At 39.9% G+C, this 14,539-nt stretch overlaps 1 protein-coding gene across 3 annotated transcripts in view; it reads right to left on the bottom strand.

The window, feature by feature from the left end:
- The window catches only part of SMYD3 (SET and MYND domain containing 3), a 446,033-nt gene that overhangs the window by 216,815 nt on the left and 214,679 nt on the right, over positions 1 to 14,539 (bottom strand). Inside the window, exon 1 of one of the 3 annotated variants that reach the window (XM_052805604.1) lies at positions 9,407 to 9,425. The exons of the other annotated variants lie outside the window; for them this stretch is intronic. The gene's annotated coding sequence lies outside the window, so the exon portion shown is untranslated. Of the gene's footprint in view, positions 1 to 9,406; positions 9,426 to 14,539 lie in introns of those variants that run through there. 3 annotated transcript variants of the gene reach the window in all.

The raw sequence follows: 14,539 nt of genomic DNA, 5'->3' as shown, positions 1-14,539 counted from the left end.
AATCACATTAACAGTGTCAATGTCCAGTAAGGTAAAAAGGAAAAGAGATGTTTCTGTTTGCACAATAACATACACCTGCAGAAAAGCTTTCCCTATAAAGGGTAAGGAGCATCCCTGTAACTCTCCTTCAAAATTCCTGCTGTATTCTACTGTAATCCCAACAGAAATTTGCAACATTTGGGCTTTACCAAAAATCTCTTATTAAAACCAACACCCTCCTTTGAGCCCAGAAGAGATCACATGAGCTGGTTTCTTCCACCTATGCCCAGATAGAAGGATGTATTCCTTTGGACAACAAATATAAATACTTTAAGGTTAAATTCTGTTTTAGGATATATTTCTGTAATGTATATATTATTTCTCTGATAGGATATTGTATTTCTGCTTCACAAACACCCCCCATATATGCTATAACTGATCTACTTGGCTACATCTAAATTTAATACACACTAATAAAAGTTACTGCCTAAAAAGTTTGCTGTGGTTCACTTCCTAAACAGTGTTCCATCTTTCAAAGGTATTTAAGATGCACCTAACTTCAAACATGTTACACCATGTGGCCTAATCAAAAGCATATTGAAATCAAACTTTCACTGATTTTTAAATGGCATTTGGATCAAGTTTTTTGGTGCCCAAAGAAAACACTTTTTTTCAGCAAATTTCATTGCACTCAAAAACATTTAATTCAGTTCTGGAACTATCCCTTAAATGTAATTTTCCACAAATAACAATAAAAAATTCAGGATGTAAGTGGTCCCTAAAAAAATAAACATCAATAAATTTGCATCTGCTAAATTAGTGTTTTGGTATGAGTCAGAACTGTCTTTATTATCAAACAACAACAATCACGACATTCTCTCCATCTATAAACTGCAAACAGCAACTGTTATCCAGGTACTGGTAATGGGTAAAAAGGCTTGTATCAAACCTAATGACTTTCATGATCAATAGTATTAAAAATAAAAAATTGTTTGTAAAATAAATGTAGATCTCAGTGTATTCTCATTACAGCTGAAGACTTACCATAAGAATGCACTTCAGTTCTTTTCTGAAAATCCTTACATCTCTAAGTTATGGGGCAAATTCCTAGAACTCTTACTCAAACAGATCATGAACTAAGTTTTGCTGGACCATGGACTGTAGATTTTGAGCTCAAACTCAGAACGGAACCTGGATAGGGAAATTGCTCCTCCCAATAGATCTTTAAGTAATGCCATGATTCCTGTTACAGGTCTGACTTAATCTGAGTAAATTCTCATGTGTATTGCAACAATTATTTCTGAAGATACAAACTCAGTTGATTAGCTTTAGAAAATCTGCATCTCTTCTCTATAAACAAGTTCTCCTCCTTCATGTTGAAAGTCATCAGTGTCAAGATGAAAGCGGGTACATGAAAGCTGCAGCACAGCTGATCACCTTGCTTTCAGCTTTTCCCAGTATGGCAAGGTAACAGCTCCAGATTTCATTTTCGAAAACACTCCTTTCTCCAGACATCAAACACTTGCTCATGTTGCCAGCGCAAAAACTACTTAGAAACAGCTACAATAATAGCTGTGATCATATGCACAATTACTCTACAAGAAATTGATGAAAGTTTTGTTCCAGAAGCTGGAAAATTTATATGGATTTATCCAATCTATGTTTTGGATAGTCATTCATCCCAACAAATAATTTCAGAAGCTCAGTTGTCAGTGGGGTTGAAAGTCTGTGCTCGTGCTAAAAGGTGACATTTGAAACGCAACAGACATGCCATTATTTTTAGCTTTGCACATTAATAAAAACTCCCAGTGACACAAAATACAATAATGCTGAGCTTTGCTAGGCAAAACCTGATCTAAACCAAAAAAACAGGGGCTCATATAACCCAGTCTGCAGCTCCATTAATTCAGTATAAATACTCCCATGGATCAATCTAGTTCAAGGATTTTTTTAATCTGAAAATTTAGAGACACTGTAGTCACTGTCAGTGACTGACCCTGATGCAAACATCAGCTGATTATCTGTCAGACCTCCCCTTTCTGAGAAGGCAGCCTCTGTTTTTTTGTTAGCAGAGTACACTGTTCATTCCATCTCTCACCAGCACTGTTATTTTCTACTCTCTGCTTTTGATTTTAAAATGCTGGAAAAGAAACTATTCGATCGATAACCTCCTTAATACTTTCCTGTTCAAAAAACCCCCTCTTAAATATCCTTTAATATTTCCAGGCTTTTCCTTAATTTGAACTCCCATGTCGCTTATTGCCTCTCATCTATTTGTTTATTGGTATTTCTGTATTCCACCTAAACCCTCTCGTTATTACTCCTGATACATTTAACACCAGCCTGTTATTTTACACTAAAATATCTTTCTGTTTCATCAATGCCCTCACATTACTCTATCCCATTTATGGTCACAAAATACATAACGGTTTTAAAATTAAATATAAAATATAGAAATGCTATAACAACTGAGAACTTCAAATCATGACTTCAGAATCACAAATACTAGAACCAGCTCCCAGCTGGAATTCACTTTAATTTAGTTTGCCTCAGAACCAGGCTGTCTAAAACAAAACCCTTAACTGGATTAACAAGCACTAGCTCAACTTCCAGTTTCATGATTCAGCTTAAAACACACAACTGAAAAAAATTCAGCCAACATTCTAAAAAAATGGTTATTTTTGTTTTGTCATGGAAAAATACCATGACTGCTCAAGGATAAGAAAGACCTGGGTTTGAAAGCACAGGGACCCAGGGTACACACTGACTACATATCATCCAATCTCTTTCACTAATGTTTCTTCCTATGGGCTGCCATATTTGTATCTTGGACTTCCTCAGCAGAAATGCACATGCAAAGCTCATGCCCAGCTGGCTGACACATTGGCAAAGCCCCTGGCCTAATGTGGGCTCACTGCACCGAGGGTTTACATACACACAGAGTAAACCTGACCTTTCCACAATGTGTCAAGTCTTACCACACGTGCACAAGGTGCAGGCACCAGCGAGCACCTGGGATTTGCCAAGAGAACTGCACACACACTGCTCCTCCTGTCCATGTGCTTGGGAAATAACGGGGCACTACAGGAGCTACCAAAATGCTACCACATGTACTGAAATGCCAGGCAAATCCCTCCCGAACACAATGTCTACCCTGAAAAAACAAATGGCATAATCAGCAAAAGGCTACCCCCGCAGACCCCCATGTCACAGTCAGTTTGGTTTTGTTTCTGTTTCACGTACTTTTACAATTAGTCTTTCAGAAGGCTACTCCAAGGCCTCACTGCTTCCATGTTTAAACCTTTTTCTAATTAACAGTCTTCATCTATCCCTTCCCATTTATACCTACTAGTGCTACTGAGCTTACAGAGAGCAGTAAGATGCCTTTCAAAGTCTTTATTCAACTTGTCTGAACAAATCAAACTCTCTTACTCCTCCCTATTCCCCATAATCAACCATTTTCATAGCCCTGCTTTGTACCTGCTCCATTTTTATTTCATCCATCTCTAACAGGACTTGAGCTACATTTAAAAACCATCTCCATAAATTCCTGAGACAATAAATTTCAGGAGTGCATTTGCCTTATTTTGGCAGCATCTCACTAGTGGTTTTTGTTGGTGGTTCATGGTACGGTCAAGCGGTACACACCAGTACGTACTAGTCAGTCATGTCCAGACTGGTGAAAATCACTAGGGCTGGTGACTCCCACTCCGTAAACAGTTCTTGTTATCTGTCCTCAGCCACTGCAATTCAGGTTGATCTCATTTCCTTTCCTGAGCTACCTGAGTGGAGGATACAGAGAAACCAGAGCCAGACTCTTCTTGGAGTTGCACAGCAGTAGGACAAGATGCAATGGACACAAGTTGGAAAGTGGGAAATTCCAATTAGATATAAGAAGTTTTTTTCTTTTCTTTTTTTTTTTTTACAACAAGGTGGCCAAATACTGAAACAGGTTGCCCAGAGCAGTTGTAGATCTCCCTCCTTGGAGGTATTCAAGACTTGACTGGACACAGCCCTGAGCAACCTGATCTAATCAGACCTACTTTGAACAGGGGGTTGTACTAGATGACCCCCCTCCCGAAAGGTCCCTTTCAACCTAAATTATTCAAGGATTCTTTTATTCTAGTGACTTGATCAGCCAGTTTCTTCTGACTGATGAACTGCTGTTACTGTTATACATAAGGTACTCCTTACACTTACTTTGCAAGATTTAAACCAGTGTGGTGATTTCATTTTATCCTTGTCTTTCCTGACTGTGACAACAAAGCTTTGTTTTTCATTTGCTGTAGGCTTTTTGTCAACTTGTTAAGGTCAGTTTTGGAGGTGGTTATTCATCCATGCAGACCTGGAGTCTTTCACCTTTCTTCCCAAGCAAGACAAGAAGAATTCAGTTTTTTCTACAGGTTTTGCACCTCTGACCTATGGAATTCTAGTCCGGCCCTATATTCAACTCTTGAGCTCATAGTTGTAGCTATCGGCATGAATAAGACTCCTTAAAGTTTATGCTTTCCAAGTTAGAAGATAAAATAAATTACAGACCTACTTTTGTCCATCCGATCATTTAATTTAAGTACCATTATAGGGAGGCTCTTCCCAGACATCATCCTGGCATGCCTAATTCCTATCTAAAAGAGCACAATCCCCTGCTGGCACAGGGGCTATTAAGTAAAGAAATGTCTTATATACAGAAATAATTGGGTTCAACCATCATTCTCCAATATATATTTAACAAGTAACGTGGCATGGCTGTTGTGCATGTCATTGTGTGGCTGTGAATCAGAGTCATATTCAAGGAATATAAAATTACACATTCATTTTGCAGTACTTATGATGCAATGTATGAACACAGGTGCTTGCTGAGCAATGACGAGACTAAAAGCCAGACATGTGCACTGAATAACATAAATAATTCAACTCCTGTTTGCTCTTCAGAAGTGCTGAGGATCTACAACTTTAAGCTGCAAATGCTTAACTCTATCAGCTGTCAGGTGCATGTCTCCCCTCAACAAACTGCAGGATAGAGGCTTGAGTTATTTTTGCTCAGTTCATCACGTTTTAGCCAGTGTAGAAGTCTGTAGTCCACCAACAGCATAATAAAATTAACACCCCCCCCACCTTTCACCTTAACCTTTCAGGCCAAGAAGCTAATCATCCCTGAAGGCAAAGGAGCCTGGTCTTGCTATGGAGTCAATAAACCCTCTGGTTTCACAGGATGTGGCCAGTTTAGCTACAAAGGCCATTCCCTGAGTGCAGGGGGGTATCACACAGAGATACCCCCAATAAAGATTCCTTCAGCTTGTAATCGGTGTTGTGGGAGTCCCAGTTAGCACTGGCTGGTAGGAGGCAAAACACCTGCTGGTATCTTCTCTTCTCAGCTCTCTCCAAGTACACTTTCAACAACTGGCAGAGCTGGCCCACATATTATACTTTCTGCTGTAATCCTAAACCAACCTGAGCCCTTCGGTACTTGACTTTATTCCAGTCTCCTAATTTCACTTGCTCCTGGCTCTTGCAAATCCTGAGAGCACACACTTCTTAATATCTGAAATACAGCTACTTGAAATCATGCTGCCAAAACAGATGTACATACTTCTAACTTGAAGCAAAAGGATAACTAGCATTTAAAAAGTAAAACAAGCATAAGGCAGGCAGTGTTTTCCTGCTGACAAGCGCGTAAGACAATGTAGCAGACATGCACTTTTGAAATGCAGGTGGGCTTTTATTCCTGGCAGTGCAATGAGAGTGGTAGTCCCAGATATGGGGAAATTGACCCCCCAAAAAAGGGATTTGCAGTGATACAGCACAGGCGAAGCCTGGAGCAAACTGGCACAATCTAGAAAGCTGGAACAGAGCCAGACAAATTATGGCCCAGGCTCTTTGGAGCCCTGTTTGAAATCAAAGCTGCTCCCTGCTTTGGTGGGAACTGCACAGGAAAAGGATGAATGAGGGTAGATGACAGGTATAGCCTTCATTGCGCATGCAAAAGGGTACAAATTACAATCCCTCGAGCATACAGAGGCAAAGCAACGTTCACAATGCCTTATTATATTAAGCCACATTATGAAAATGACTGTTTACATTGGTTCATTAATGTTTGTACAAGGCTGTGAACGTGCAAAGTGGTAACTATCAGCACAGGCATCAGCATGGTCTCTCAACTTTGACATGTTCCTGAGTGTTGTAACAAAAGAAAATACACTTTAATAATAACAATTATTGCCCACGAAAGGTGGTGTTTAGCATATTGTCTCTCTACATCACTTCTGACCATTGAAACTAGGTCAGAAACTGATATCATCAGTGGATATTGTTATCCTGAGCAATTTATTTTTTCCAGAAGACAAAATACGCACGACCATCAATAAATTAACGAACTAACCCACTAAACTAGCACATCTGGCACTGCAAGGCTACGTAGGTGCTGTGTTGTTAAAATACCTTTAGTCAGATTTGGTACAATGCCTTATATTGTACTGCCTGGTGAAAGGAAGGTTATTTCTCAGCTTTCTACTTTTTCTTTTAATTTTTTAATTCTTTCAGAACTGTAGCAGACCTCAAAGCAACATGAGGTTTTAGGAGGAAGTGCTAAGATCTATTGCCTAAAGCAAGTACCCCAACATGTCAGAAAGTCAATTTTGTTTGAACGCCAGCTAGAGCAGTAAACACTATAAACAGAAGAAATACATATCCTCAGCTCTGCCGGATGAAAGAATGAAAGCAAGGGGGACTGCAAATAAGTCTCTCCCCCAGCCTCCGTGCCCTTGCAGGGCAGGTCCTTCTCTCCAGATAGGCTCTCAGCTGAGCAACACCTGCTCGTTTCCTGGATCAATGCAAATTCTACAAAGTCTTTCCGAATGCACTTGCACGTGTCTCTGTCTGCCATCCCGAAAGGTTGGCTGTGTCTCTCTGCCTCTCCCGGCAGCAGTCTGGCTGCAGAGGCAGTGCTCACCGTGTGCGCTTGTCAGCTCTGCTGCACCCACCTCTCCTCGACAGGCTTCTTCAGTGGCACTCAGGAAGAGAGCAGCCTGCCTTGCGCCCCAAAGGCATCCACTGAAAGGGGGGGCACATGGGCCGGGGCAGGTTTCCCCTCTGCTTCTCAGCTACAGGCTGTTAAAGGAGCATATGGCCTGCCGCAGAAGGGAAACTGTTCAACTGCAGTCAGTTTAATAATGAAAACCCTTGAAGACTGGTGTTGGGACCGATCTCACTTAATACTAGTATTAATGACATTGGCACAAAAATATAAAAGCAAACAAATAAATTTCCTGAGACCTAAATGTCTGGAGGCTTTGTCAATACAAGGAGGATCGGAGGCTCACACAGCAAGAGCTGGATTACCTGGAGGGGGAATAGAAACGGGATGAAATTTAATAGCAGTGGGCAAGGTCAGAAGCTTTGGAACTAATAACAAGACTTTCTGCTATAAACTACAAGGTTGTAAGCTGGAGGAGCTATGTAGGGAGAAGTATATTTGTAGAATATGGGATGTCTGCAAATCATCAGCCATGAAAAGAGTAAACCCATCAGGTGATGTATCCTCAGAAGAGCAAAGGAAGATTAATTCCCATGGTAAAAGCCCCTGCGAGAGCTCCCCTCCTTTGAAACACTATGTACAATGCCAGCCATATTCCAGAAAGAGTCCTTCCAACCAGAACAGGCCCAGAAATAGGCTTCAAAATTATCAATATAACATTCTGAGGCAACAGGACTAAACAACCTCACCTTTTACCCTAGCAAGAGCAGGACAGGAACGACAGTATTCCTGTCTGCTCGTTTACCAGGCAAATTAAACAGTCCAAAGGGGGCTTTAAGCTAAAAGACACACAGGTACAAATTTTAGAAGAATATAAGAAAAAACCTGTCTAGCAGCAAAGTTCTGGAAGTGCCTCCCCATCAGAGTCCCATCATCTTAGGTGGGATCTGAAAAATTCATAGAAAGGTGAAGATCAGGGGAGTAACTTGATGAAACAGGACGGGATTTACAGTAGGAAAACTACTACCTATATGCTACATATTAGCACCAGATTGTTATCCAGCACTTTTCTCTGTGTTTCTCTGCAGCAAACATCCACAAAATTTGTTTATTTTTTTAGCATTTCTGAATAGCAGTGGCAAGTTTTTTTCTCCTCTATTTCTTGCAAAACTGCCAATAGCTTTTTTGCTTTTCACACTAACACTGTAACGGTGCATCTCTCAAACACCTGAAGGTACACCTGACAGCTTGTCTCCTGATGGGCCCCACAGAAGCTCTCTGCAACACAGAAAAGTAGGATGTGCCCATTCTGCCTTACTCCAGCTGCCTCCTCTCAGCTCACTGTTATTATTTTTGTAAATGGTGTATTCCTTCAAATCTGTGCTGTCTGTCACACTTCCCTAGCCTACAAACAATGCGACGTGCCACCTGGAAGAAAAACATCATTTGCACTGCTCCCTCCACCTAGATGCCTTTGCAGACACATCCCTTCCCATTAAACAAGACCACTTGCTGTAGAGCAACCATTTCCTTAGCCTTGCACCACAATAATTGCTGAAGGATTATGCCTCACAGTCAGAGGGGGAAAGCATGCAAAATACAAATCAGGCTGTTAAAAAACCTCAACCCTGTGAGAAACAAAATCGGCAACAAGAAAAGGAGGCTTGACAAATCGTGTAAATAAGGCATCAGCAAGTTTTTTGAGGAAAGAGTTAAAGCAAGTAAAGAAAAAGTAAAGAGAGGAGCATTCCTGATCTCAAGTTCTAGAAGCACCAGAGGCACACCCAGCTCCTCAGAGCTCTACCCGTGCCTGAAAGTGATGTCAGGAAGCTAGAAAAATCTCATCAATGATGCTAAAGACAGTGGATATTTATTCCATGTTTTCCTTGACAAAAGCCACGCGCTACAGAAACAGCTGCTGGAGAAGGACAGCCAACGGCTCAGAGCTCCAGCTTGGATGGTTATTAGAAAGAGCAGAAAAACAGCTAAATTAAATGGGCAGAAAATGAAGACCTTCCTTCAGAGGGATGTGTTCTCAGTCCCCAGATAATCAAATAGCAAAGGCATTTCTTGAGAGAGATGTTTACTGTTGAAAATTTTAATTTAATCAGATTAGGTTTGGTAAACATTTAAATAGAAAAAACTGAGAGCATTCTGATTTCTTCAATCTTAAATACTAAACCTGAAATGTTTCTATGCCCCTGAACTAGAATATCACAGAATGCTAATTTTGCCAGACTTCGCCTCAAACTAGAATGATAGAAAATTTCAAAATGTCCAGCTCTCCTGGGGAATGGAAATTCCAGTTTCCAGTCAGCTCTCTCAGGTATCACTAACAAAATTAGACTTTGGATTTTCTCCACACCTAAGTTCACTTTAAGTGGGCTCACAGGGTTTCTGTCTTTCACCAAGAAAATTTATGCATTTATTGTATAACTAATAGCAGCCACTGACTTCTTCTGTTGCACCTTACAAGGACAGCTTTATTTTGCAGGCTGGAAACAAATGGTCCTTTCTCAAATGTTAGGTGCCATCTGCTAAGCCTTGAATGTAAATGAACAAAAAGACATTTGCAGAATACAACCCACAAGCAGGATCAATTCCTCCTGACACTATATCTATTACCTAGCCTTCCCTTCACTTTTCTAACAGCATCAGACTCAAGCCCAGTGCTCAAAGCTGCATCTAGTTTGTAATTAAAACAAGCAAAGGTTTGATTTCTCTTGTTCCCTCTGATAAACCAGCAAGGGTCTTTTTCACCTGCTCTAGGAGAACCACTTAAAAATTCCAAAGGCCTTAAAAATTTCAGTATAATGAGCTCCAAAAAAAGTTCAAGAGAAACAATTTCCCCACTTCTTTAAGGTTTCCATGTTAAAATCAGTCTTTCACAATGACTGCACATTAGAAAACTGAAATTGGTGCCAACATGAACACTACACTTAGATCACAATAAGAATTAATGAGCTTGCTTTTCACCTTCATCTCCCCCTTCTTCAATGCTTTCCTCCCCCTCCCAAATAAATGAGCTGTGTTCCTAATAAAGTGCTTGAAAGGAAGGCTGGGAAATTTAATAATAAAAAGCTCTCTGAAATTAAGTTTCTGGCAGTGCTTTAAAAAAGAAAATGTTATTACTTGGTCCTTTGCTTTTCCCCAAAGCAAATTTCAGTCCTTTGAGGACAGCACAAATATAAAGCAGATAATTTACAAACCTTTTATTCGGCAATTTGCCTGGTCCAAATAAGCAACTATAATAGGAATTGCCAACCAAGTATTTTAAAGATTCTAGTATAGGAAGAGAAACTGCATATTGCAGAAGAAGAAAGTCTCTGTCTAAACTATCAAATACTAGACTTTCAATAGGGAGTAAATTGTTGAATATGTTAATTTTCATAGGAAATAGAAGGGAGCATTAAGAACTGAAAACCCAACGATAATTGCTGGAGTTCTTATCATATAAGAAGTTTCCTAATCTCAGCACTTTTGCATTTGCTGTATTGAACATGACAAAGGGGAAAACACCAAGAGTTTGCCTTAGACTATTCAAGTCCAGAACCACAAATGAGCAGATATTCGGTGAAGCAAACCCAGAACTTTGCCTCTGCTCATGTCTTATCAAAAAGAGTTATCAAAATACTCTTGACAATTTAGAAAACTGAAAAATGTCAATTAAATTTTGAAAACTTAATCAGGAAAACAGAAGCAAGGCTAATTCTCTAATTTTGCAGCAGCTACAGTGTCTTAGACTGTTTCTTACATAGCTCTCAAAGAACAGTGTACAAAAAATCAGACTCCATTGAATTCTCTAGGAATTTTCCTGTTACATCCATTGGGTCAGGATTGTGCGATAAAGCAATACATAATTCTGTAGAATTATTTATCAAGGGACCTACAGACTAGGTTCTCATGTCCTCTCTCATAGTTTATAGTCGTACCATTTTGCATCATCATAAATGTGTATCATTCTGCAAGATTCACGCTTTATTCCTTAATCACTTCCAGTGACTATTTTGGACTACTTACCACTCACCAGCAAAAAGAAAAATGATTTTGTGCTCTGTCCCTCTACACTTCACATGCCTCAGACAGATGGTTGGTTCCACTAGCCGAGTCAAAAGAAATAAAAGGCTGAAGTGTGTGGGAAAGCATCTTCCTGTGTAAAAATACTAGGATATTTAAGCTGGCTTTTTCTGAATACCACTGTAAAATATCTTTGCAGGAAGAAAGTTTTTTATTTTGGATTACTTTGTTACTCAAGCTGCATTGGTCACCTGAGGCATGCCTACTCGTGGTTCCAGAAACACTGTCATTTGTAGCCGTGTGCATACGTTGATTTCAGTATTTGCATTATATCCCATCCTCCTCCTGTCCCTTCATTATAACCACCTTCCTTCTTCTAAAATACAGCACGGTACTTCAGAAAAATACACCAGAAAAGATGTATTCACAAAACTTAAAAACAAACCCAAAACAAAAATCCCACTTGGAGATAGGATCCCCAATTCAGAGGTATTCAGAACTGGAGGTTTGGCTCATGACAGCCTACATCACATGGATCCAGAAAGATTTGTAATATTTGGACACTGGTCTGTGACTAGGATAAAAATCGTGTAAACACATGCTCTGGTTTGATGAGTGAAACCGAACTGCCATTAGTCAAAAGAGTACCTTGCACACACACATAGCAATCGTTCTGTTCCAGGTTCAAGGTCCGCAAGCTTTGTTGAACTTGGCTGTTCCTACCCTCTACCCTAAAAATGCTCCCCAGTCATCAACCCAACACATTCAACAAGCAGTGAGATTCTTCCCACCCAGAAGCTGAGAAACAGGATGTCAGCTCAACCGTGCACAAGTACGTGCAATCCAGTCAGATAATATGTTCAAACTACAAAGCCTCACATGGACCATGCATAAATGGATGCAAGCAGGTGACTGTGTGAGGTGAACATCAAATACAGGATTATCCTTCTTTGTAAAAAATTAATTCCACCAAACCAATGACTTCTATATCAAAAAGGCAGTAGGTGATTCTTAGGAGCTTTAAAACCCTTTGGGTTTTTCTGTCAGTAGTAGCCTTCCATGAGACTGAAGGATGGCTGTAGGATGTATAAAAAGTTAATGACTCCCTAGCTTCTGGCACACTGTGAAAGGTTGGCTACAAGCTTTTTAATCATACTATAATTTCTAGCAGGAACATGCAAAAAACATGTACCACAGCATTTACTCTAAGTAAAAATTCAACCCCTTTCCAGCAGAGTTGCATAGTGCAGTCAGCAAGTCACTTCTAGCCTGCAAAAGCTCTATATGTGGTTCCCAACAGAATTCATCAATCACAGCAGTCATCAGCAGGGCCAGCTGATTGCCTGGGCAGCAGCCAACACAGAGATGGCTTCAGCTGTTGATGGAGCAGGAATGAGCATCCAGGACCCAAAAGCACGAGACATCCAGAACCGCCTGCTCCAGTCCTTCCCATTGCTCTGCCCAGCAGCAGGAGGCCACTGCAAGATCTGACAGCCCGGGGCCTAAGCAGAAGAACAATACACCTGTGTGCACACCAGCAGGTATAAATTCAGGAAAAGGAGAAGCTGTATGTCCTGTCCTGACTTGGTAAAAACTCTTTCCCCCTTCTGACCAGGGGACTTTGGCCCTTAAAAGCAAACCCACATCACCCTGTGGTGGCAGGATGAACAGCTCTGCTGCCCTCCTACGTAGATCAGAGTTGTGTAATCACATCTAAAGCAGAAGGCTGGTCCTGCAAGACTCATTTCGTAACACTTTTATTATTAATTAACCAGTTTATGTATACAGTGAATTCAATCCAACAGTCACATAGCAGACATTTCTATAACACAATTAAGCCACAGAATATGGATAAAGTCGTACAGATACGTCCAGAAATTATGTCCACCAGAGCATAGGACTGGTTCAGGAAAATACTTTCAATAGACAGTGAATATACAGGGCAACATCTTCAGCTGGGGTAAGTTAGTGTTCCTCACCTAATGCCAGTAGTAAAATCCTTCAGTGCATAGTAACTAAGCATTTGGGCCTCTGGATTTTGCAGGGGGTTATGATATTAACATACATATCCTGGTTATCTTCCTTGTAAAATAAAAATAGGCTGAGAAATTTCAGGATTGGATTTAGAGTTTCAGATTGACAACCCATTAGGTCTTGTGGAAGTTTAGATGTGGAGAGATCAAAATTTTGCAATCTATGCTAATGACACCTTGACGTTTACAGGCAGGAGCATGTAAGACTATTCATTCATTTTTGACTGAGAAAAGTTGAGAAGAGGTATACATGTATCAGAACCAGAAAGCTGGCTCTGACATCCATTTTGCAATTTGTATGTTGCCTGTCCAACAATAGCAAAGCATTCAGTTGGATCAAAGGTACAAATTCTGACCCATTTTTCACATGCTGATAAAATTCTATTGGAAATTGTGTTTTTAAAGTGGCCGGGATTTTCAAAAGTCTATGAATAATTTCTAAACAGCTTCTTCCAAATTTAGAAGATGGACAAATAGTTATTCTTCAACCACTAGTTTAAATAAAATTCAAGGTTGAGACTCTACAAGTGGAACTTCAAAATACAGATTTTTAAAAAGAAGTTATATATGCCAGAATTTCAGATTTACATTCAAGCATCACTTCAACCTTAACTACCAGATCACTTATTTGATGTAATTGTTAATGTAAAACAATACCTGTTTTATTCTTTTACTTTAACTGTAAATCTTTTAATCACATTCTGTACACAAAGTTTAGCAATGAAATATATGTAACTAATGTTACTGAAATATTCCATATAATCTTGATTCTAGCTTGATTTCTCTCTCACATACAGAGTTGTAAAAAATACACATAAAAGACTTTATCAGTGGTGATTTTATCGATAGTGATGTTAAACGAAGAAATCTATGAAGGCTTATAGAAACCTCCTTTCCCCTCACCGGAAATGTCAGAGATCTGCCAGATAACCCCTAAGAATAAGATTTTTGCATGTAGGTTTCTGATTCAGCTGCAAGTGAATTGCTACAACATGTTGCCAGATAACTCTCTATGCTCTGAGAACTAGAGGAGGCTTAGAAACAAAACCTCATCTCCACACTAAGCGTGTAAGTGCAGAATGGTTAAAAAGCATCCTCTTCTCCCTCACAAGAGCAACAAGGAAAGGTCCTTTCCATGCCAGCACTGGTGGCATATTTAAGGCTGCGGTGGGGCTTGAAGTATCCAGTCCTCACTTGCTTCTACAAATGCCTCTTTCAGCAAGACCTGTTAGCACAGGCTGTTAGCGGTCTCCTATCTCACAAGCAGCCTAAAGCACTTTCAAAATCTTGTGTCTCTTAAACAGAATGGAAGACACACACTTTTCTGGTTTAGCTTAATTAAAGCAGCTCCCTCTGATAAAAGGCTGGGTTATATCTTTAAAGGGTTAAATTATGCCACATAATAAAATTAGGTTTTGCCCTGGATAGACATACCTAAAGCTGTTTTTTCCCCCTCATGAATGGGAACTGTGTGTTAATACCAAGAGCAAAGAGAGCTCAGTGAAAGCTGACAAAGTGTGTATAATCCTTGGATGAC

Source organism: Harpia harpyja, chromosome 13, assembly GCF_026419915.1.
Source record: "Harpia harpyja isolate bHarHar1 chromosome 13, bHarHar1 primary haplotype, whole genome shotgun sequence".
Classification (NCBI taxonomy): Eukaryota; Metazoa; Chordata; class Aves; order Accipitriformes; family Accipitridae; genus Harpia; species Harpia harpyja.
The sequence above is the reverse complement of the archived record's forward strand: the minus strand, read 5'-3'. Positions and strand labels throughout refer to the sequence as shown.